The following is a 25567-nucleotide window of genomic DNA, read 5'->3' as shown; positions in this document are numbered from 1 at the left end:
ACCACTAAGATGAGAATAATGGAAGGTATATTTTCTACTCAATATTGATGTGTGTCTGAATAAGTATAATAAGGCAAAATGAAAATAAACAAATAGAAACATTTAGATTGGAAAGGAAGCTTTACTCTTAGTGGACATGATGATCTGTGTAGAAAATATTAAATCTACAAAAAAGTTATTAGAACAAATAAGTGAGTTTAACATGGTACAGTATACATAATCAAAAACCACATTCAATTGTATTTGTATTTTTATGAAAATTATAAAATAATTTTAATTATAAAATAAAATTATAAAAATATATATTTAGAATAGTATGAAGACACATTAAACAGGGAAAAAAATCTGCAAAATTATGTGTAATAACTGTACATGGGAGTTATACAACACTGCTGAGATAAAGTTGTCCTAATTAGAAGGAGACACGCTATGTTCATAGTTCTAAAGACTCAATATTGTCAAAATACAAATTTTCTCTAAATTGAACAATAGATTTAATATAGTTTTAATCAACATTCTATCTTGTAGAAATTGAGACATTAATTCTAAAGTTCTGACGTTGCGTGGACTCAAAATAGTCAAAACACCTTTGAAAGGAAAGGCGCCAAGACTTATTATGAAGTTATAGTAATTGAGGCAGTTTAGTATTTATATAAAGATAAATAAATCAGTGGGACAAAATAGATCATAAATAGGTCTGCATTATATAGACAACTTATTTTTTTTTTAAAAAGATACAAAGAAACTTTAGGGGAAAACATAGTTTTTTCAACAAGTTATTCTGGACTACGGATATTTATGTGCCTCCAATGAGAAAACTTTGGTCCATACATTGTACCACGTACAGAAGATAAAAATGGGTCATGGACCTAAATAGAAAACCTAAAACTTTAAAACTTCTAAGAAAAAAACTGAGGAAATATTTGTGATTTATGCACAGAGAGACTTCTCTATGCATAAATTGTATTGTATATAAGAAGCAGAGACTTCTTATATACAATAGCAACAACAGGAAAAATTGCTAAAACTCCTAGAGGAGAACATAGGCAAAACACTCTCTGACATACATCACAGCAGGATCCTCTATGACCCACCTCCCAGAATATTGGAAATAAAAGCAAAAATAAACAAATGGGACCTAATTAAACTTAAAAGCTTCTGCACAACAAAGGAAACTATTAGCAAGGTGAAAAGGCAGCCTTCAGAATGGGAGAAATTAATAGCAAATGAAGCAACTGACAAACAACTAATCTCAAAAATATACAAGCAACTCCTACAGCTCAACTCCAGAAAAATAAATGACCCAATCAAAAAATGGGCCAAAGAACTAAATAGACATTTCTCCAAAGACATATAGGTGGCTAACAAACACATGAAAAGATGCTTAACATCACTCATTATCAGAGAAATGCAAATCAAAACCACAATGAGGTACCATTTCACACCAGTCAGAATGGCTGCAATCCAAAAGTCTACAAGCAATAAATGCTGGAGAGGGTGTGGAGAAAAGGGAACCCTCTTACACTGTTGGTGGGAGTGCAAACTAGTACAGCCACTATGGAGAACAGTGTGGAGATTCCTTAAAAAACTGGAAATAGAACTGCCTTATGATCCAGCAATCCCACTGCTGGGCATACACACTGAGGAAACCAGAAGGGAAAGAGACACGTGTACCCCAATGTTCATCGCAGCACTGTTTATAATAGCCAGGACATGGAAGCAACCTAGATGCCCATCAGCAGATGAATGGATAAGAAAGCTGTGGTACATATACACAATGGAGTATTACTGAGCCATTAAAAAGAATACATTTGAATCAGTTCTAATGAGATGGATGAAACTGGAACCTATTATACAGAGTGAAGTAAGCCAGAAAGAAAAACACCAATACAGTATACTAACACATATATATGGAATTTAGAAAGATGGTAACAATAACCTTGTGTACGAGACAGGAAAAGAGACACTGATGTATAGATCAGTCTTATGGACTCTGTGGGAGAGGGAGAGGGTGGGGAGATTTGGGAGAATGGCACTGAGGCATGTATAATATCATGTATGAAATGAGTCGCCAGTCCAGGTTCGATGCACGATACTGGATGCTTGGGGCTGGTGCACTGGGACGACCCAGAGGGAGGGTATGGGGAGGGAGGAGGGAGGAGGGTTCAGGATGGGGAACACAGGTATACCTGTGGCAGATTCATTTTGATATTTGGCAAAACTAATACAATATTGTAAAGTTTAAAAATAAAATAAAATTAAAAAAAATTATATAGCAATATAAGGAAAATTGATATTAATGTATTTGACTTTATCAATAATACAAACTTCTTTTCCTTGAAGGTTATCATTCAGAGAATGAAAAAAAAAAACTACAGATTAATAGAATTTTTGCCGATTATATACCAGTAAAAGACTGTGCTAAGACTATATAAATAACTCTTCAAACTAAAAAATAAGAGAACAAAAAAATCTTGGAAAAAAGATGCAATTTTGAAAAATTTAAATGTATATTTACTATATGGTCATTCTACTGCTAAGCATTTACCTAAGAAAATTGAAAGTATAAGTTCATTCAAAGACTTAAATGTTCATAGCATCATTATTTATTAAAGTTAAAATCTAGAATTAACCCAAATGTCCAGCAGAGGTGAATGAATAAACTGTGGTAAATCCATACGATGGACTACTCTTCAACAGTACAAATGACTGAGCTATTGATACACTCAAAAATGTGGATGAATCTAAAAGAAAAATTTGTGCTGAGGGAAAGAAAAAAGAAATTAAAAATCACTAAATACTTTATAACTCCATTCATATAAAACTCTAGACTATGTAGCTAATCTTTATTGACAGATCAGTGGGGTTCTGGTGATGGGAATTGGGATGGAATGATGGCATGCTTAAAATGAATCTTTTGGGGGTGATGGATTTGCTCATTGTTTTTTGTGGTGCTGGCTTCACAGGGATACGTGTGTGTCGGATTTTATCAAATTGTACACTTTTTTTTTAAATTTTATTTTATTTTTAAACTTTACAATATTGTGTTAGTTTTGCCAAATATAGAAATGGATCCGCCACAGGTATACATGTGTTCCCCATGCTGAACCCTCCTCCCTCCTTCCTCCCCATACCATCCCTCTGGGTCGTCCCAGTGCACCAGCCCCAAGCATCCAGTATCGTGCATTGAACCTGGACTGGCGACTCGTTTCATACATGATATTATACATGCTTCAATGCCATTCTCCCAAATCTTCCCACCCTCTCCCTCTCCCACAGAGTCCAAAAGACTGTTCTATACATCAGTGTCTCTTTTGCTGTCTCGCAAATTGTACACTTTTTAAATAAATGTAGTTTATTATTTGTCAGTCATAACAATCAATAAAGCTGTTAGACAATACCTGCTGCTGCTGCTAAGTCGCTTCAGTCGTGTCCGACTCTGTGGGACCCGAGATGGCAGCCCATCAGGCTTCACTGTCCCTGGGATTCTCCAGGCAAGAACACCGGAGTGGGTTGCCATTTCCTTCTCCAATGCATGAAAGAGAAAAGTGAAAGTGAAGTCGCTCAGTCGCGTCCAACTCTTAGTGACCCCATGGACTGCAGCCCACCAGGCTCCTCTGTTCATGGGATTTTCCAGGCAAGAGTACTGGAGTGGTGTGCCATTGCCTTCTCTGAGACAATACCTAGTTCATGGTAATTCCACAGTAAATATTTGTTGAATAATTGAATAAATGAAAGGCTGTATTAATTATTGGTACTACTTGAAGAATAGTTAAATATTATGTGAAAAAAATTACCAGATCATACAACACAATAATTCTTAGGAAATCATCAAATGCCCCCTACTTTCAAAAAAATCTGATGAACAGTATCTAAATAAATGTCACCCATTTTTTTTCTCTGTAGTAATATGAATGCTGATTCCCAAATTCTGTAGAATTATGCAGTGACAACAAGAAGAAAACAGTTCTTACTATTTTAGTATTAAAGGGAAACGTGTCAAATTCTGAACAAATCAGTAATCTATATATAGTGTTCACAATAACTTTCATGAATAAGTATGCACATAGTCAGTTAAAGAAAATCCACTATTTTTACCCTATTAAAAAAAAAAAAGAACATCTCCTTGTTTCTGAAAATCTACAAAACAATAACTGGGGAGGATCATTTTTATTGCAAGGAGATTGTTCATTTTACAAGAAAGTTCACAGAGGAATTACTGAAATATCAGAGTTTACCAGTGCATTCAGCTGTTAGTTATCAGATTGTTAACTACTTTACAGGATGAGGTTAAGCTAGAGAGAAAATGAGGTTAATACACAAAAATGGAGTATTGGAACTACTTTGAATCGGCTATACACCAGAAATAAGAGTTTGAGATGTTAGAAAAAATAACATAAGACAATGGATAAAAGGACACACGCTTAACAGAAATTCAATTTATGATAACACTATAAGATGATGTCTGTAGTGGAATATAGTGAGGAAACTGACTAATATTTGGCAAATTGAATACATATTTAGTTGAGCATATTTAGGTAAAAATCATCGATGCTTTTCATATCAAAAAAAGGGCATATGTTAGGAAACTTGTGAGCAGCCTCTCAAACTTAATAAGTTATTCTAAACCTCCTTAGCGCACCTGGTCTTTGTGAGTATGTCTCCTTGACTTCAAGGGAAACTAAAGTTGATGAGCCTATGACATTTTATCCTCATTCAATTCTGTGATCAGAACTAAGTGACTTGTGAAACTGTGTTGATTCTGGGTATGGATGTGTGACCTCAATAATTTGCGAAATTGTGATATGTGAGTTTAATTTTTTTGTTGTTGTTTTAGTGTGCAAGCCAGGGAACCAGACCAGCACACATCTTTCATTTCATTTGATAAGAAGTGAGATACAGCTATATAGCAACCACACTGCAGGATATTATGGCCCTTCCATTCTGCTATAATGATTCCACTACATATAACTAAGAAAATCCAGGAGGAATCACCTTTGTGTTCACAGGTAAGTATTTTCAGAAACCACAGATTTCAAACAAATAAACAAACAAGCAAATAAAAATCTATTCTCTTCATCTGTTTTCTCTTATTGAAAACCATTAGTTCATTGGGCATTGCCGACAATTTTGTTGGTTACATTCACTCCCAACATACACTGATGAGGAACCATCAGTGGCATACCATGGTAGTACCACTTTATGCTACTGATTTTCACCAGACACTGAAATGTACCATGGGGTACTATCCTACCATATCAGGCATCATTGTCTTTCCTGTGGGGCACCATCTTTCACATCCCTCTGCTGAAGTGTCAAAGCAGTGTTGTGTTCTTTTCATCTAGCCAATCAACATTTGGAGAGGTTCTACTATGTGATGAAGAGACAATGGTTAAAATAGACCATCGGTTTTCAATAGGGGAGCATCACAGAGTATAGAACAGTGTCTTGGCCCAGCTGGAAAGACGGAGAGGTAGAGCAGGGGTAGATTGTACAAAGCTTTACCCTAAAAGCAATAGGGACTCAAAGTATTATGGGAAGTACATGGTCATGCATGCTTTTTGAAAAAGGGCTGTATAGTCTCAGTGAGGAAAAAAGAATAAATGTAGGGAAAGCAGTTATAAGCCTCTGGCTTTAGCCCACATGAGGTATAGAGAGAGGCATCAATCTGTTAGGGTTTCAGAGGGAAAAAAGTCAACAAGGCTGGTGATAGATTGAATGAGGGCAATGAAGGATTGCAAGATGCTAGGGATGACCCCCAGGTTTTTCACTTTCTCTGACTGTGAAGGGAAAAACTCTCTTTAGTGTCACAACTCTCATAGGATTCCAACACAGACCTCTATATTTGTGTGTGCGTGTGTGTAGTTTTTAAAAAAGTCATCATTTATTGACTTCTTCCTGTGTGCTAACACACTGTTATATTTCTCAACATGCAATAGTGCATTTAATTCCCTGAACAATTCTGCGAGTTAGGTACTCACTATGTTTTTCAATTTAATGACAGAGATAGTAAGGGAGTGAGCATTAAATAGGAGTTGTCCAAGGCTGTTCGGCTAGGAAGGAGCAGAACTGGTGTTGGTAGCTTGGCAGTCTGAGGCCTCCTTCTTAAAAATGCTGTGCTAAACTCTCGCTCTCTCAGTTTGTGTTAATTTTCTTTGTATAGAATGCTGATATAAATGTATGGAAGAAGTGTGTGTATATGTATGCATGTTTCCTTCATGCATGGGGTTATTTGTGATACATGCAGGTACATATATATTTGTGTGTTACATGAGTATCACTGTACATACAGGTATAAGTGTGTCTTGTGTTTTTTTGTGGTATATATCTGGATTATGTGTATGAGGTTGTGTGTGTGGTATATGTGTATGTAATCACATGCTAGACTAAGAGATAAATCATTTTATTCTGACAGTGAAGCTTTTATTCCCAAGTAAGCTTGTTACACCCTGATCCTTAGTTTATTAACACAGTCTTTTTCCATCCTGAATAAAGTGTGAGTTATTTTAAAGAAAATAATCTCTCAGGACTCTATCATTATACTAAGTTATTTTTGTTATGCCTTTTTCTTAAATATTTGTGTTTAAAGCTCTTATATAATGTAAAGCAAAAATAAGTTTATAAATTAAATGCAAACAAAGAAAATCTAAAACTAACAGCATGATGCACTGTAATGGATGATGCTATTTTGCTGAAACTAAATTCTTGTAATGAGAATATGGCATTGATGAGCTATGGCACAGTTTTGGCTTATTTTTAAAGTAGCATGAATAAAAATTCCTCCATTGTTTTCCGCTCTTCGCAATACTGAGTACTTTATTCATGCAGTGCACCTTGATGTAATTTGGCTTACACATTACATTAAAGCAATATTTATGTATCAAATAAATTTCTCCATTTCTTTTCTTTCTCATCAGCACACAATAACTACAAGAATTACATAAAAACTAATATTGGTACTAAAAACTCATATTACACAATTATAAATTGTCATGTTCTTACAATATATCATGTTTATATCATCCAAGTTTAATACAAGACTTAAAAAATATCTTAGAATTATTGAAGTCTTGTTTGAAAAATGCTACCTTGAGATTTTTTGATGCTATAGATTCTCTAAAGTGTCTGACACAAGTAATTTTCCCTCTGACAGTCCTAAAATTCCATTAACAGATTCAGATCTTGAGATCCTAAGAAGGAACCCAGATTGTTCTTTAACTGTCCCTTACCCCCACCACCACTACCACCAAGTTGAAACAATTTCTTCTTTACAAAGATGTAGCAGCTGCATGGCATTTCCTACATGGCATTGCCTGCATGGCATTCAGTTGAATGGCTCAATATTCATTCATTCACTGCTTCCACAAACATGTGTACTATAGGCTTTTTGTGGCACAGGGGGTACAAAGATGAGTGAGATGAAATTTCTGCTTCAGAGACTTTAGACCATCACCTGTGTAAGAGAAACAGACATCTAATCCAGTGTGCACCTAATCCGCAAGCTATAGATTTGTAACTGGAACATATAAGTTTAATAAGTATTTATGAGTTATGCATGTCATATTGATGATAATTGAAGACTTAAGAATTATGAGTGAGATCATTCCAGAAGCATGTATAGAGAAGAGGCTTATATTACACATGTATTTCAGGATTGGGCAATTGAAGGAATTGCCCTGAAGAAGACTATGAAGAATTATCCGTAGCAGTAGGATGAAAATCAGGAGGGTTGTGTCTCAAAAATAAAACTAAAGGAAGGTTTCATAAGGAGAATCCTGTGACCAGAGGCAAATGCTGCCAAAAGATAGTGAAAATGAACTTGGATTTATTTTCATGAATGAATGGATGTGGGATTTAATGGCAAGGAGTCTGGGAATAGTTTTGCTGCATAAAAAGAGATGTGAAATAAGGAGAGTTTGGTAGAATCTACATGTTGGAGGCTTGGGGGCTTGTTGAAATTCAGTTTTTTTTTTTTTTTTAACTTATTTCAGATCATAATTGAAAGTAGACTTACCACTTGGAAAGTTTCTGTCAAATCAGAGCCCATAGTGTTCTATCACAGTAGAAATTTGCCAGACAATTTTACTGTTTGAATTTAAATTTGGACTTAGTTTATAAGTACATAGTTTCAGAATCTATAATGGCTACATATTTGAAAACTGGAATTCCAGAATCATGCCTTGTAGAAGTCCCTGCAGTTCAACTAGTTTGGCCTCATTGTCTTCAAAAGAAAACAAAGTTCAAAGCACTTTACCAAGTACCGAGTCTAGACTGGTGACATGTTTTCCATACTAGGGTTCGTCAAGCCCCCAGAGCCACTGACCTGTTAGGAACCGAGCTGCACAGTGGGAGGCAAGCGGTGGGCAAAACGGAAACCATCCAGGCATGTGGAAAAATTGTCTTTTACAAAACTGATCCCTGGTGTCAAAAAGGTGGGGGGCTGCTGCTCTATACCACACTGCCTTACTAGGTTCAAATGTTTGTGTTTAAACATTGTTCTTTGAGAACCTCTATCTTTCTAGAAATAATACCAGAATATTCAACTTTTGAAAAATATGCTCAGAAGCAAAAAATGAAGGGGAGACCCATGCTATGAAAACCATATCCAATACCACTTTAAACCTATATAGACTTTAGGGGCCATGGTAGCAGCTATACTTTAATTTTTTGCTAAATGGCTCAATCAGATATATTTTCTCTTCTCTCGTTTGTTGCTATAAAGAATTACAGCATTGAAGGTTTTCTCTTCACATAATGATCAAATAATTAAGAGTTCATTTTAATAATTAAAAAACTTTATAATGATAAAAGGGGCTTCCCTGGTGGCTCAGAAGGTAAAGAATCTGCCTGCAATGAAGAAGACCTGGATTCAGTCCCTGAGTTGGGAAGATCCCCTGAAGAAGGGAATGGGTACCCACTCCAGTATTCCTGCCTGGAGAATCCCATGGGCAGAAGAGCCTGGCAGGCTACAGTCCATGAGGTCACAAAGAGTTGAACATGACTGAGAGACTAAGCAAGCACATACATATTAATGAAAAAACACAAATGGTTGGATGGTTTTGTCACTTTGTTGTTTAGTCACTGAGTCATGACTCTTTGCAACCCTGTGGACTGTAGCCCACCAGGCTTCTCTGTCCATGGAATTCTCTAGGCAAGAATACTGGAGTGGGTTGCCATTTCCTTCTCGAACTTGTTACTTACAAAGGCAGTTATCACATTGTTCATCTTTCCATTTGAGATGGGTGCAGCACAATGGAGAGACACAAAAGCCTTGATTAGTTAAACCTATGACCAAGGCTTCAACCCTGAAGTTAAACTTTGACCTCCAGATTGAAAGAATTATGACTTGGTCTCTGGATACCTATCACTGTCAGTCTTAACAAATGCAGGAACTCAAGGCAGCTAACACACCAACTCTTCTAATTAGGCTCAGAAAACCTAGTGACTAAAGCTTTCTTCATATATTTTATGAACAATGACATTAGTAGCTATGTAGGGTTTCTTTATCCTTCTATTATCTTCTCCACAACTCAGTGACAAGAATAAAAGAGATATTATTTTTCTCTGAGATAGATGAAGAAACAAGATGAGAACAATTAAAAAATATATTCAAAGTTACACAGTTAATAACTGGTGGAACCAAATTGATAACCCATCTATCTTAACCTTTTTGAAGTGGATCAGGCAGCTACCCATTGGAAAGAAGCAAAGCTAAAAGGACAGAATTCTTTACGGTGATTTCAGATCTAAGAAAAGGGGCATAGATTTTTTTTCTTTTATGAAGGAGAAAAAAGATGAATATATATCCTTTGGAATTCCTGTCATTGAGAGGTGGAGCCTACTAATTTTTCCCTGTGAATTTGGGTTCCTTTAGTGACTTGCTTGAATGATAGAATGTGCTGAAAGTGATATTCTGGCTTTCTTAGGTGAAGTCATAATAACCTGTGTAGTTTCTGTCTATGCTTCTTGGAAAGCTTAGATTCCAAGTAAGGAATCCTGAAAACACCATTCTTTAGGGAAACTCAAGATAGCTGCATGCATGAAGCAAATGGGATGACCGGGCAGACCCAGCTATTTCAGCCATACCAACCTAGTGACTGATTTTTGAATTATAAAGCCATATTAGATGTTGTTGTCCCAGGAGATACAATGTGGAGAAGAATTGAAGAATGCAACTGATAAAATAGGTCCTTAAAATATAGCCCTCATTAAGCTGTCCCAACAAAATGTAGCTACTTGAGGCAGCCGTGTTGACTCCCAATCATCAGGGAGCAAGGATAAGACATTCCCTGTTTGAATTATGAGCATTATAAAAATGGAGGTGTTACACCACTGAATTTTAAGGTGCTTTTAATAGATAGAAATAGTAATAGATAATAAATAAACAGAACTAAACATTAGATAAACAGAACATGTTAGGTAAAGCCATTGTATGGTGTTATAATTGAGAGCCCTTCAAAATTAGAATTTTACTCATGGAAATAACATGGTAAAATCCAGTTATCCAAAATGCTTGAAGAATAAGTCATTCTGGATGATGAAATGATGGCCATTCAAAAGATGAAGGTGATCAATCTTTTAAATGCTGGTAATGTTGTATTTTAACTGTTTCATATGAATAGTTATATATAGAATCACTTATACATTAAACACAGACATTGAACACACATGCTAAGCACTTGGTAAAAATTTTGACTAGATAGAGCCCATGCTCCCCACAGAATTTCCAGATTATGGAGGAGGAAAAAACATTAACTTTCCCAAAGTTTCAAAGAAATCATGTTATAAGGCCAGGTTTCCAACTCAGATCTACCTGACTCCAAAAACCCAGATTTGTCTGACTCCAGAATTCACGGAAAGACACTTTATAAAATGGTACAACTGAAGCCAATGGCCTATTCTCCTGCTTTTAACTTTTTTCCTTTTTAAAAATCATCATTTTAAGTATTTCCACTCTAAAAAATACAGCATTAAATTTATTTACGTCTGTCTATGACCTTTTAAATATGACGAGCTGAGCTACATTGTGAAAGTGAATTTTCTTGTGTTTCTGCATGGTCATAGCTAGGCTTTAATCAGCAAATCCAAATGAAGCAAACTGTTTGCAGTCATTTAAGATGGCATCAGTGATAATAATAATGATTCCTTACACTTTCCTGGTGCCTCTCATCTAAGGATTGTAAAGGGCTTTACAAACATTAATTAAGCCTTACAGGATTTCAATGAGGTCATGAAGCAGTTTAGTTATTGTAATACACTGAGACTTTAAATAAAGCAAAAGCAACTTCAGAATCACATTTTGAAGCACTTCCCTTTGCTCTTGGTGGTTTGGATCCAGGTGTTTGAGAAGGATTTTTGTATTCCTTCTTTTATTTCAGGTTTTTAAAAATTTGTAACACTATAGTGTGTCCCTTTTACACATTGGAAGACACAGAAAATAACATTGTATATTTCACAGGAAACAATTGATTCACAAAGGTACATTTCATGTTCAGTTCAGTTGCTCAGTTGTGTCTGACTCTTTGTGACCCCATGGACTGCAGCACGCCAGGCCTCCCTGTCCATCACCAACTCCTGGAGTTAACCCAAACTAATGTCCATTGAGTCAGTGATGCTATCCAACCATCTCATTCTCTGTCATCCCCTTCTCCTCCTGCCTTCAATCTTTCCCAGCATCAAGTCTTTTCTAATGATGTTCTTCTCATCAGGTGGCCAAAGTATTGGAGTTTCAGCGTCAACATCAGTCCTTCCAATGAACACTCAGAACTGATCTCCTTTAGGATAGACTGGTTGGATCTCCTTGCAGTCCAAGGGACTCTCAAGAGTCTTCTCCAACACCACAGTTCAAAAGCATCAACTCTTTGGCGCTCAGCCTTCTTCACAGTCCAACTCTCACATCCATACATGACCACTGGAAAAACCATAGCCTTGACTAGATGGACCTTTGTTGGCAAAGTATGTCTCTGCTTCTCAATATGCTGTCTAGGTTGGCCATAACTTTCCTTCCAAGGAGTAAGCGTCTTTTAATTTCATGGCTGCAGTCACAATCTGCAGTGATTTTGGAGGCCCCCAAAATAAAGTCTGCCACTATTTTCCACTGTTTTTCTATTTGCCATGAAGTGATGGGACCGGATGCCATGATCTTATTTTTCTGTTGAGCTTCAAGCCAACTTTTTCACTCTCCTCTTTCACTTGCATCAAGAGGCTCTTTAGTTCTTCACCTTCTGCCATAAGGGTGGTGTCATCTGCATATATCTCAGGCTACTGATATTTCTCCTGGCAATCTTGATTCCAGCTTGTGTTTCTTCCAGTCCAGCGTTTCTCATGATGTATTCTGCATATAAGTTAAATAAGCAGGGTGACAATATACAGCCTTGACACACTCCTTTCCCTATTTGGAATGAGTCTGTTGTTCTATGTCCAGTTCTAACTGTTGCTTCCTAACCTGCATACAGATTTCTCAAGAGGCAGGTTAGGTGGTCTGGTATCCCCATCTCTTTCAGAATTTTCCACAGTTTATTGTGATCCACACAGTCAAAGGCTTTGGTATAGTCAATAAAGCAGAAATAAATGTTGGATTCCACATATAATAAGTACCCAGCATTACCATCCACTCAAGAGAACAAAGAACACAATACCTGCCCTCAAAGAGCTCCCAACACAGTGGGGCAACGTACAAGTAAATCATTGTTATTGTAGTGTGCTAGAATGATATATAAAGTATTATTCAAGCATGTGAAAGTATATTGAATTCTGAAAAATAATAGCTAATACCACACAGAGCTTATTGTATTCTACCCTTCCAAGACTTCACATGAACTAACTGCTTGATTTTCACAATAATTCTGATATGTAAGTACTTTTATCTGCCTAATTTTACAAACATGGGCACCAGGCATAGAGATCTTGAGTAACATGCCCAGGCTCAGCTATCCACCTACAAATAGCTCTTGAAAGATAAGCTTTGATAATAGGCAAATTCCATTTTAAAACATCAGAAAGAGAAATGATTCTAATGTATTTCTGATCAGCAATAACCTCTGGGAAAAATCATCAAAGAAAACCAAATTTCTATGGAGGATTTCAGTACCATTCAGACTGTCTTTCAATGATAGGCTCAGCTCACAACTTTATGAGTCAGTTGGGACCAATGTTGTTTAGCCCTAAATCTCTGGCCAGGGCCATCATGATGCAGCCATACATGAGCAGTAGGCTGCCTTATGCTTATAAACTGATGATATATATTTTCAAGTCCTGAGATACTGCCTTCACTATTGCCTAAACTTCGATTCTCTAATGATAAAAACAGTAACTGTCCACAGGGCAAATTCTTGGAAGTCTTCCGTCTTCGTCCATTTCTTCCATTCCTTTCATCTGGTCATGACTCTGGTCCTGTTTCTCCTTTTACTACTCCAACCTCATCAGAACACCTGAAACTCTTGTTTCCATCTGGGGGCTCCCATTTCCATTTCTCATATAACCTGCTCAGTTAGGTTTTCATGGATAATATTGGCAATCTGAATTGTGTTCTTCTTGAGCATATTTTGCTCATTAATCTAGATGAAATTCAATACCTTCCTCACTGAGTCTGATTCAGGAGTTCCATGTGGCAAAGTATTGACTCTCTGCACATTGTGCTGTGCTGTACTTAGTTGCTCAGTCATGTCTGACTCTTTGTAACCTCATGGACTTTAGCCCACCAGGCTCCTCTGTCCATGGGGATGCTCCAGGCAAGAATACTGGAGTGGGTTGCCATTTCCTTCTCCAGGGGATTTTCCCAACCCAGGGATAGAACCCAAGTCTCCCACATTGCAGGTGGATTCTTTGCCATATGAGCCACCAGGGAAGCCAAAGAATACTATAGTGGGTAGCCTATCTCTTCTCCAGGGGATCTTCGTGACCCAGAACTTGAACCAGTGTCTCCTGCATTGCAGATTCTTTACCAGCTGAGAAACAAGAGAAGCCTCTTTGCACATTACCTAGTCATAAAAAGATATGGGTGTAATTTGAAACATTCAGAAGCAATGCACATTTTCCTTACATTTTTCATGATGTTATATGTTGATCTACCTAGGCCTGTTGGAGAAGGAAATGGCAACCCACTCCAGTGTTCTTGCCTGGAGAATCCCAGGGAAGGGAAGCCTGCTGGGCTGCCATATGTTAATATGGCAGACCTGAGTTGGATATTACAAATTCAAGAGATATGTAGTGAATGTGTGAGAAGAATAGAGGCATATTCAGACAATAGGTACTGGACCAAATGTGAAAAATTTCAAGGAGTATTACTTAGTGGAGGATACAAATAGTTAATTTGACCACAAGTAATATGCAGTGAAATACAAAGCTCTGAAAGTCCCAAAGGGACTAATTCAACAGGTCTTAGTAGGTCAATGGATGATTCTGAGAGAATAAAACAATCTCTCACCTAAGGCCTAACTGAAATGTGTGTGTGTGTGTGTGTGTGTGCACGTTTGCGTTTGGATGTACACGTGGATGTATAAGGGCAGGAAGGTAAGAATGTGTTCTAAGCTGGAGGAAATAATGTATGCAAGATTTTGCATACATTTGGGGAGATCATCAAGTACTTCTATTTACAACATCACTTATAGAAGACATCATGGTAAGAAAGGATAGAGGCTCAAATTAAGGCACTAGCTTAAGAAATTTGGAGTAGGGATATATTTAGGTGGCGGAAACAATAAGAATTGATTAGATATGAGAGAATGGTTAACAGTAACCTCTAGACAGGTGACTGAGTAGAATCATTCTTTCCAGTGGCATAATGCACACAAGGAGGGCCAAGTTTTGAGGGGCTCCAATAACATAAGTTCAACGTTGGAGATAATATATTTGAAATAATATGGTAATTAACAGAATGGGCTCTGGAACCAGACTGTCTGGGTTTGTATCCTGGCTCCACTGTTTATTAGCTGTGTGACCTTGGGCAAATTACTTCCCTATACCTTGATTTCTTCATCTTTAGAATGTTGTTAGTTAATTGTGATGGTTCATTTTATGTGTCAACTTAACTGAGCCACAATGCCCAGGTACTTGATCAAGCATTACTCTGGATTTTTCTGTGACAATATTTTGTATGAGATTAACATTTAAATTGGTGGACTTTGAGTAAAGCAGATTGTATTACATAGTGTTGTTCAGCCTCATCCAACCAGTTGAAGGCTTCAAGGAAACAAATGCCAACCTTCCCAGAACAAAAGGAAATTCTGCAGCAGACCGCCTTTAGATTTGAACTACACCTCCAGCTATTCTTTGAGTCTCTAACTATTGGCCCACTCTGCAAATTTTCAACTTGCCAGTTTCCATATGGGTGTGTGTATATATATATATATTCATTCAGTTACTAGAAAAATTAAATAAGATAAAATATGTGAATGTTTTAGAATAGTACCTGGTACATGGTGAGTACTCAAATACTAAGTGTTCGGGGGTGTCTGTGGAGCATCAATGTCCAACATGTTTTGCATACACCAGTGTGTATTTGTAGTTCATGGGTGTTGTGTCGGGTGAGATAAAGATTTGGTGTTGCTAGCATATACATGATAAATGATGCAATTAGAGTAAATTAGATTATCCAGAAAGAGAAGATGCCACATAAGAAAGGCTCAAAGCACAATCTTTAAAAAGTTAATATTTAAGAGATAGACAAAGAAAGCTTTAAAGGAGAAGCCAGAAAAGAGGAAAACCAGGAGGTTTTCATTAAAGAATGGCAAAATAAACTCACTTTTGGCAAAATTAAAGTCAGAATAGGACATTAATTTGGGAAGTATTACTAGAGTGGACATATGTCTGAGTTTACTTTGACTTCTCCGGGTTTGCACCTGTTGTTCCAGTAAGGTTAGAAAATATCTGATGGCCACCTCAGATACTACCAAGACAGTCAGCATGTGATTTGAAATGGTTCAGTCAAGTTAAAAGAATGGAGTTTTTCTCACATTCTTCCACTGTTTGGAAGAATGTGATGAAGAATGCTACTGACAACCGTTTTGCTTTCACAGAACATAGAACCTGATTTCTAGATTTCAGGGATGAAGTAACAAATTTAAAAAAAAATTAGAATTTTTAATTTTTTGGCTGCACCGTGGCATGTGGGATTTGCTCCCTGACCAGAGATTGAATGCATGCTCTCTGCATAGAAAAAGTGGAGTCTTAACCTCTGGACTGATAGGAAAGTATCAACAAATTTCTTTATTCTTTGAGGCATTTTGATTGGGAGTATTCTGTAACTTGAAATCCAAACTACCCTAACTGATGTCCTGAGACAAGGGCAATTGTCAATGAAGGAAATACAAAGTAGCAATATTCTAACTATAAAAGTGAAGTCGCTCAGTCGTGTCTGACTCTTTGCGACCCCATGGACCATAGCCCCACAGGCTCCTCCGTCCATGGGATTTTCCAGGCATGAATACTGGAGTGGGTTGCTTTTCCTTCTCCAGGGGATCTTTCTGACCCAGGGACTGAACCCGGGTCTCCCGTATTGCAGGCAAACACTTTACTGTCTGAGCTACCAGGGAATCTTTTTTTTTTTTTTCTTCTATAAGACAGTTTAAAAATTAGGGAGAGAACAAGATGGTGGAGGAGGAAGTGGACGTGGAGTACATCTCTTTCCATGGATACATTAGGAATAAGCTTTCAGGCACAGAAGTGCATGCAGAACACCAGCTGAGAGCGGACAGGAGTACCTGACCAGAAGAAAAGAATATATAGAACTACGCAAAACTCGGTAGGATGAAGGAACTAGGAGGAAAAACAAGAGGGTTAGTAGGACTAGACCTGCCCTCAGTGGGTGGGGGAACTGAAGTAGGGATTCAATCCCCACATCGGGGCAATTGTCTGAGTCAGAGGAGAAACATTTAAGGTTGAGAGTGAAACAGCTAATCTGTGGCAGCCTAAATGGATTGAGAATCAGACAGTCCTTGCTGCAGCCATACATACCCCGGACAGGGATGCAGGTCCCTTGGAAGTTGCAGCAGCTGGGAGCTTGAGTTTAGGGGTTATGGAGCAATCCCAGGGTGAAGGCTGCTGGAAGCTGGGGTTTTGGGGTTGTGGAACAATCCAGGGTGAGCACTGTTGGGAGCTAGAGTTTAGGGGTTGTGGAGCAATCCCAGGGTGAAGGCTGCTGTTGACTGCAGAGAGATGGATCATGGGGATTTGGGGGAGGAAACTGTGGTGGGAAATGCCTGTGGAGGAAAGCTGGGCAGCCATGGAAACTAGACGATGCTGCTGAGTCACCTGTAGAGGGTGGAGCCATCACCATAGCCTCTCTCCCCACAAGCCAGCATTGGCAGCTGAACAATAGAGAGGCTGGCCTGTCAAATGCATGACACACTGAACTACAGAGCAGGATCCCACCCAGGGTGCTCCTTTAAGTGACTGATGTGCCAATCTACAGAGTTGAACCCCAGTTAGGGGAGCCCCTCTATGTGCCTGATGTGCCTGAACAACAGAGAAGGACCCCAGGCAAGGGGGCCCTCTAAGTGCCTGAATGGGTGGAGCTTCAGAGAAAGACTGGCTAAAGAGGCCTTCTGATTGCCAGCTTGAGAAGACTCTGATAGGGCCATAACTCCTGGGGCAGAGGCAGTCCGTGTTCCTGCATAGGCAAGCCAAGCAGCTGCACCACCTTCACGCTCAATTCTCACTGGGGCAGAGCTCCCGCAGGCGAAAAAATTCTTGCATATATGCACGCAGGGTCTCTTTGGTCGTGTCCAACTCTTTGTGCCATGTAGACTGTGGCCTGCCAGGCTTCTCTATCAGGGAGCAGGGCTCTCCAGGCAGGAATACTGGAATGTATTGGCCAATACTGGTTGCCATACCCTTCTAGAACACTATACTTCCTGCTACCGTAGCCGCCAACCCGCCTGAGTACCTCGTGTTGCCAGAACCTCTGCGATCCAAGCAGCTGCACCACCTCCACACCTGACCTTCACATGGACAAACCCAAGTCCTTCAGGGCAGCCTCGGGAACAAACCCCAGTGGACAACCCACATGGAGAGGTGGAAATAAAACCATAATTGAAACCCAGGGGTAGTGTGGCTAAGAAAGGAGACCCAAAACCTTTCCACCAACTGTACAAGCTGCAGATTAAATCCACACAATCAACTAGGCAGACTCTGTGTCTATGGAATATATAAAAGGTCATTGAGAGCTCCCACAAAAGAAAACGCACTAATTCTGATAGCTGTGGACATTGGAGGCAAGAATACACAGGAGTAGGATCAGATTAGAATCTGAGCTGCCCCCACAGCAGGTCCAGGGATCAGGACAGCGTTGTGCATCCTGGGGAGGTGAGGTGGACTGTGACTCCCAGTGAGGGAAAGGACTCTGACAGCAGTGACTCAAGAAAAACATTTATTATTCTTATTTTTTGACTTGTTCTGTAGATTCTTTTGGATTATTTTTTCTTTTTTACCCCTCTTTTTCCCCCATGTTGTAGTTGTCAATTTTATTGACACTATGAAATATAATTAAGCTTTTGAGTTTTTTTTTTTTTTTTCCTCAGTCACATTTTTAATTGTTGTTATAAACCTCTTCCCCTACATTGGGCTTTTGTGGTTCTATGGAGTCTTCCTTTTTTTTCTTTATTCTTCTTCTGTTTTTTTTTTTTTTTTTTCTTTTTTTATAATTTTAATTTTTTATTTTTTAAACCTATTATGTTTTTTCTACATTTATACCTTTATTTGCCTTTCCTACTGTTATTTTCCTCTTACAGTTAATCTTTAAGGCATATAAGTCTTCATTTACCTCTATTTAACTTTGTATATCTGTTCTTTCTTTCCTTTTTTCTCAACATTTTGTTAGTTTTATTTTCATTGCTTTATTCTGCAATTGGCACCTTGCTTTAGTTTCATTTTCCAGTTTGTGTTTTAGTTAGTTTTGTTCTGGTAGATCTAATTTTTGGTTTCTTTTGTTCATAGGGTTAATCTATTGTACTTTGTTTTTGTTGGACTGTTTTGATTTTGCTTGTGGGTGTTTATGTATATTTGTATATACAGTCACACTTTTGATTGTTGTTATAAACCTCTGACTCTACATTGGACTTTTGCAGTTTTGTGGATTTTTCCTTTTTTTTTTTCTTTCTTTTTCCATTTTCCCCCCTCATTTTTATGCTTTTAATTTTTTAAAATCTATTATTTTTTTTTCTACCTTTATGCCTCTGTTTGCCTTTCCAACTGTTCTTTTCCCCTTGCAGTTAATCTTTAATGTGCATAAATCTTCTTCATCAACCTCTGTTTAACTTTGCTTACCTATTCTTTCTTTCTTCCCTTTCCTCTCAACTTATTTGTTAGTTTTGTTTTCACTGCTTTATTCCCCACTTGGAACCTTGGTTTAGTTTTGTTTTCCAGTTTGTGCTTTAGTTATTTTGTTCTTAACTGGTAAATATAATTTTTTATTTTCTTTGTTCACTGGGTCAATCTTTATTACTTTATTTCTCTTGGACTGTTTTTACTTTGCTTATGGGTGTATATGTATATGTGCATATTCCATTATTTTAATTATTATTTGCCTGATTTTGTAACTGCCACTTGTTTGGGGTTCATCTTTGGTTTCCATTTTTGGATATTTGTTTTAATCTCATTTAATGCCATAACAAAACACTTGTGGAATCTTCGTTCCTGACCAGAGATCAAGCCCTGAGCCTTTGGAGTTGGAGCACTGACACCAAGACCGTAGAATACCAGAGAACTAACACTCAGTTCAGTTCAGTTCAGTTGCTCAGTCGTGTCCGACTCTTTGCGACCCCATGAATCCCAGCACACCAGGCTTCGCTGTCCATCATCAACTGCCGGAGTTCACTCAGACTCACATCCATCGAGTCAGAGATGCCATCCAGCCATCTCATCTTCTGTCGTCCCCTTCTCCTCCTGCCCCCAATCCCTCCCAGATCAGAGTCTTTTCCAATGAGTCAACTCTACACATGAGGTGGCCAAAGTACTGGGTTTCAGCTTTAGCATCATTCCTTCCAAAGAAATCCCAGGGCTGATCTCCTTCAGAATGGACTGGTTGGATCTCCTTGCAGTCCAAGGGACTCTCAAGAGTCTTCTCCAACACCACAGTTCAAAAGCATCAATTCTTTGGCACTCAGCCTTCTTCACAGTCCAACTCTCACATCCATACATGACCACTGGAAAAACCATAGCCTTGACTAGACAGACCTTTGTTGGCAAAGTAATGTCTCTGCTTTTCAATATGCTATCTAGGTTGGTCATAACTTTCCTTCCAAGGAGTAAGCGTCTTTTAATTTCATGGCTGCCGTCACCATCTGTAATGATTTTGGAGCCCAGAAAAATAAAGTCTGACACTGTTTCCACTGTTTCCCCATCTATTTCCCATGAAGTGATGGGACCAGATGCCATGATCTTCGTTTTCTGAATGTTGAGCTTTAAGCCAACTTTTTTACTCTCCACTTTCACTTTCATCAAGAGGCTTTTTAGTTCCTCTTCCCTTTCTGCCATAAGGGTGGTGTCATCTGCATATCTGAGGTTATTGAGATTTCTCCCAGCAATCTTGATTCCAGCTTGTGTTTCTTCCAGTCCAGCGTTTCTCATGATGTACTCTGCATATAAGTTAAATAAGCAGGGTGACAATACACAGCCTTGACGGACTCCTTTTCCTATTTGGAACCAGTCTGCTGTTCCATGTCCAGTTCTAACTGTTGCTGCCTGACCTGCATACAGATTTCTCAAGAAGCAGGTCAGGTGGGGGGAGTATTAAATAGTGAGAACTCACACAAAGGAAACTGCTTGAATAGAAGACCCAGCATCACCTAACCACCAATAGCACTCTGTGCTTCGTTTAAATAACAAAACAAAAATACAAACCCAATCATCAGCAGACAGGATTACCACCTCAAGCAGCCTTGCCCATCAGAGGAAAAACAAACAAAAAGTCAGTATAGATCTCACCCTATACAAAGCTTACACAAACCACTAGACCAACCTTAGGAGGGGAGAAACAAAAAGGAAGAAAGAATTCAACCTTGAAGCCCAGGAAAAGGAGACCTCAAACAAAATAAGTTCAAAAAATAAAAATAATGAAAAGGCAGAAAAATACTATACAAATGAAGGAACAAACTAGAAACATAGAAGTCCAAATAAATGAAGAGGAAATGGGCAAACTACCTGAAAAAGAATTCAGAATAATGATAGTAAAGATGATCAAAAACCTTGAAAATGAAATGCAAGAATCAACTAGAAAAGACCTAGAAGAATTAAAGAATAAACATACAGAGACAAACAACACAATTACTGAAATTAAAAATAATCTGGAAGGAATCAGTAGCAGAATATCTGAAGCAGAAGAATGAATCAGTGAGCTGGAAGATAAAATGGTGGAAATAACTTCTGAAGAGCAGAATAAAGTGAAAAGAATGAAAAGAACTGACAATAGTCTCATAGACCTCTGGAACAATATCAAATGCACCAACATTCGAAATAAGGGGTCCCAGAAGAAGAAGAGAAAAAGAAAGGGTATGAGAAAAAATTTGAAGAGATTATAGTTGAAAATTTCCCCAACATGAAAAAGGAAATACTCAATCAAGTCCAAGAGGCACAAAGACTCCCACACAGGATAAACCGAAGGAGAAACATGCCAAGACACATACTAATCAAACTAACAAAGAATAAACACAAAGAAACAATATTAAAAGCAGCAAGGGAGAAGCAAGTAACATACAAGGGAAACCCCATACACTTAACAGCTGATCTTTCAGCAGAAACTCTGCAGACCAGAAGGGAATGTCAGAATATATTTTACATACCGAAAGGGAAAAATCCACAACCAAGATTTTTGTACCCAGCAAGGATCTCATTCAAAATTAATGGAGAAATAAAAAGCTTTTCAGACAAGTGAAAGTTAAGAGAATTCAGTACCACCAAACCAGCTTTACAACAAATATTACAGGAACTTATATAGTCAAAAAATACAAGAGAAGAAAAAGGATCTACAAAATCAACCCCAAACAATTAGAAAATGGCAATAGTAACATATATATCAACAATTACTTTAAATGTAAATGGATTAAATGCTCCAACTAAAATGCACAGACTGGCTGAATGGATACAAAAACAAGACCCATATATATGCTATCTACAAGAAACCTACTTCAGACCTAAAGACACATAGAGACTGAAAGTGAGAGGATAGAAAAATATATTCCATGAAAATGGGGAGCAAAATAAAGCTGGAGTAGTAATCCTTGTATCAGACAAAATAGACCTTAAAATAAACTAGATTGCAAGAGATAAGGAAGGACACTACATAATGATCAAGGGATCAATCCAAGAGGAAGACACAACAATTGTAAATATCTATGTACCCAACATAGGAGATCTCAATACATAAGACAAACACTAACAGACATAGAAGGAGAAATTGACAGCATAACAATAATAGTAGGAGACTTCAGCAACCCACTCACACCAATGGACAGATCATCAAAACAGAAAATTAATAAAGAAATACAAGTCTTAAATGATACATTAGATGACATGAATCTCATTGATATCTTCAGAACATTCCACCCAAATGAAGAGGAATACACCTTCTTTTCAAATGCACATGGAACCTTCTCCATGATAGACCAAATAAATCTAGGGTCACAAATCAAACCTCAGTAAATTTAAGAAAGCTGAAATCATATCAAGCATCTTCTATGACCACAACATTTTGAGACTAGATATCAACTATAAGAAAAAACTGTAAGAAACACAAACACCTGGAGATTAAGCAACACGTTTCTAAATAGCTAACAGCTTACTGAAGAAATCAAAAGGGAAATCAAAAAATTTCTAGAAACAAATGACAATGAAAACACAACAACTCAAAACCTATGGCAAGCAGCAAAAACAGTTCTAAGAGGGAAGTTTATAGTAATACAATCCTACCTTAAGAAATAAGAAAACCATCAAATAGAGAACCTATCATTACACCTAAAACAACTGGAAAAAGAAGAACAAAACCCCCCCAAAATTCATAGAAGGAAAGAAATCATAAAGATACAAGCAAAAATAAATGAAAAAGAAATGAAATAAGCAATAGTAAAGATTAATAAACTAAAAACTGGTTCTTTGAGAAGATAAAATTGACAGTCCATTAGCCAGACTCATCAAGAAAAAGAGAGAAGAGTCAAATAAAAAAAAATTAGAAATGAAAAAGGAGAGGTTACAACACACAATGCAGAAATACAAAGATTGGATACTATTATGAACAACTTTATAGCAATAAAATGGATAACCTGGAGGAATGGACAGATTTTTAGAAAAGTTCAATCTTCCAAGACTGAAACGAGAAGAAATAGAAATTACAAACAACCCAATCACATGAAGCTGTGATAAAAAATCTCACAAAAAACAAAAGCCTAGTGCCAGATGGCTTCACAGGGGAATTCTATCAAACATTTAGACTTCTGAAACTCCTTCGAAAAAGTGCAGAGGAAGGAACACTTCCAAACTCATTCTACGAAGCCACCATCACCCTGAGACCAAAATCAGACAGTCAGTTCAGTTCAGTTCAGTCGCTCAGTTGTGTCTGATTCTTTGCGATCCCATGAATTGCAGCACGCCAGGCCTCCCTGTGCATTATCACCTCCCGGAGTTCACTCAGACTCACGTCCATCGAGTCAGTGATGCCATCCAGCCATCTCATCCTCCGTCGTCCCCTTCTCCTCCTGCCCCCAATCCCTCCCAGCATCAGAGTCTTTTCCAATGAGTCAACTCTTCGCATGAGAAGGCCAAAGTACTGGAGTTTCAGCTTTAGCATCATTCCTTCCAAAGAAATCCCAGGGCTGATCTCCTTCAGAATGGACTGGTTGGATCTCCTTGCAGTCCAAGGGACTCTCAAGAGTCTTCTCCAACACCACAGTTCAAAAGCATCAATTCTTCAGCGCTCAGCCTTCTTCACAGTCCAACTCTCACATTCATACATGACCACTGGAAAAACCATAGCTTTGACTAGACAGACCTTTGTTGGCAAAGTAATGTCTCTGCTTTTCAATATGCTATCTAGGTTGGTCATAACTTTCCTTCCAAGGAGTAAGCGTCTTTTAATTTCATGGCTGCAATCACCATCTGCAGTGATTTTGGAGACCAAAAAAAAAAAAAAAAGTCTGACATTGTTTTCACTGTTTCCCCATATATTTCCCATGAAGTGATGGGACCAGATGCCATGATCTTCATTTTCTGAATGTTGAGCTTTAAGCCAACTTTTTCACTCTCCTCTTTCACTTTCATCAAGAGGTTTCTTAGTTCCTCTTCACTTTCTGCCATAAGGGTGGTGTCATCTGCATATCTGAGGTTATTAATATTTCTCCCGGCAATCTTGATTGCAGCTTGTGTTTCTTCCAGTCCAGCGTTTCTCATGATGTACTCTGCATAGAAGTTAAATAAGCAGGGTGACAATATACAGCCTTGACATACTCCTTTTCCTATTTGGAACCAGTCTCTTGTTCCATGTCCAGTTCTAACTGTTGCTTCCTAACCTGAATACAAATTTCTCAAGAGGCAGGTCAGGTGGTCTGGTATTCCCATCTCTTTCAGAATTTCCCACAGTTTATTGTGATTCACACAGTCAAAGGCTTTGGCATAGTCAATAAAGCAGAAATAGATGTTTTTATGGAACTCTCTTGCTTTTTCCATGATCCAGCGGATGCTGGCAATTTGATCTCTGGTTCCTCTGCCTTTTCTAAAACCAGCCTGAACATCAGGAAAGACACCGCAAAAAAAGAAAACTGCAGGCCAATATCACTGATGAACACAGATGCAAAAATCCTCAACAAAATTTTAGCAAACAGAATTCAGCAACACATCAAAAAGTTCATACACCATAATCAAGTTGGGTTTATTCCAGGGATGCAAAAATTCTTCAGTGTACTCAAATAAGTCAGTGTCATACACCATATTAACAAACTGAAAGATTAAAGCCATATGATAATTTCAATAAATGCAGAAAAAGCCTTTGACAAATCTAGTACCCATTTATCATTAAAACTCTTCAAAAAATGGGCATAGAGGTAAACTACCTCAACATAGTAAAGGTCATATATGATAAGCCTACGGTAAACATTGTTCTCAATTGTTAAAAATTGAAAGTATTGCCCCTAAGATCAGGAACAAGACAAGGGTGTTCCCTTTCACCACTATTATTCAATATAGTCTGGAAGTCCTAGCTACAGCAATCAAAGAAAAAGACATAAAAAGAATCCAGATCAGAAAAGGAGAAGTACATCACTGTTTGAAGATGACATGATACTGTACATAGAAAACCCTAAGGATAGTATTAGAAGATTACTAGAGCTAATCAGTGAATTTAGCAAAGTTTCAGGATACAAAATAGTACACAAAAATCACTTACATTTCTATATACTAATAATGAAAAATCAGAAAGAGAAATTAAAGAATCAATCCCATTCACCTTTACAACAAAAAGAATTAAATATCTAGGAATAAACTTACCTAAGAAGACAAAAGAACTGTACACATAAAATTATGACAGTGATGAAAGAAATCAAAGATGGCATAAACAGAGGGAGAGATATTCCATGTTCCTGGATAG

General features: G+C 37.8%; 1 long non-coding RNA gene across 6 annotated transcripts in view; it reads right to left on the bottom strand.

Annotated features, from left to right (window-relative positions):
* The window catches only part of LOC109560365 (uncharacterized), a 67404-nt gene that overhangs the window by 8085 nt on the left and 33752 nt on the right, over positions 1 to 25567 (bottom strand). For 2 of the 6 annotated variants that reach the window (XR_011567124.1, XR_011567128.1), the window contains exon 3: positions 3402 to 3526. The exons of 3 other annotated variants lie outside the window; for them this stretch is intronic. This is a non-coding gene — a long non-coding RNA (uncharacterized lncRNA). The remainder of the gene's footprint in view (positions 1 to 3401; positions 3527 to 25567) is intronic. One more of the 6 variants, XR_011567125.1, reaches the window with a different exon arrangement.

This window comes from Bos indicus, chromosome 6, assembly GCF_029378745.1.
Source record: "Bos indicus isolate NIAB-ARS_2022 breed Sahiwal x Tharparkar chromosome 6, NIAB-ARS_B.indTharparkar_mat_pri_1.0, whole genome shotgun sequence".
In the NCBI taxonomy this organism is placed as follows: domain Eukaryota; kingdom Metazoa; phylum Chordata; class Mammalia; order Artiodactyla; family Bovidae; genus Bos; species Bos indicus.
This window is presented reverse-complemented; position numbering and strand designations above follow the sequence as displayed.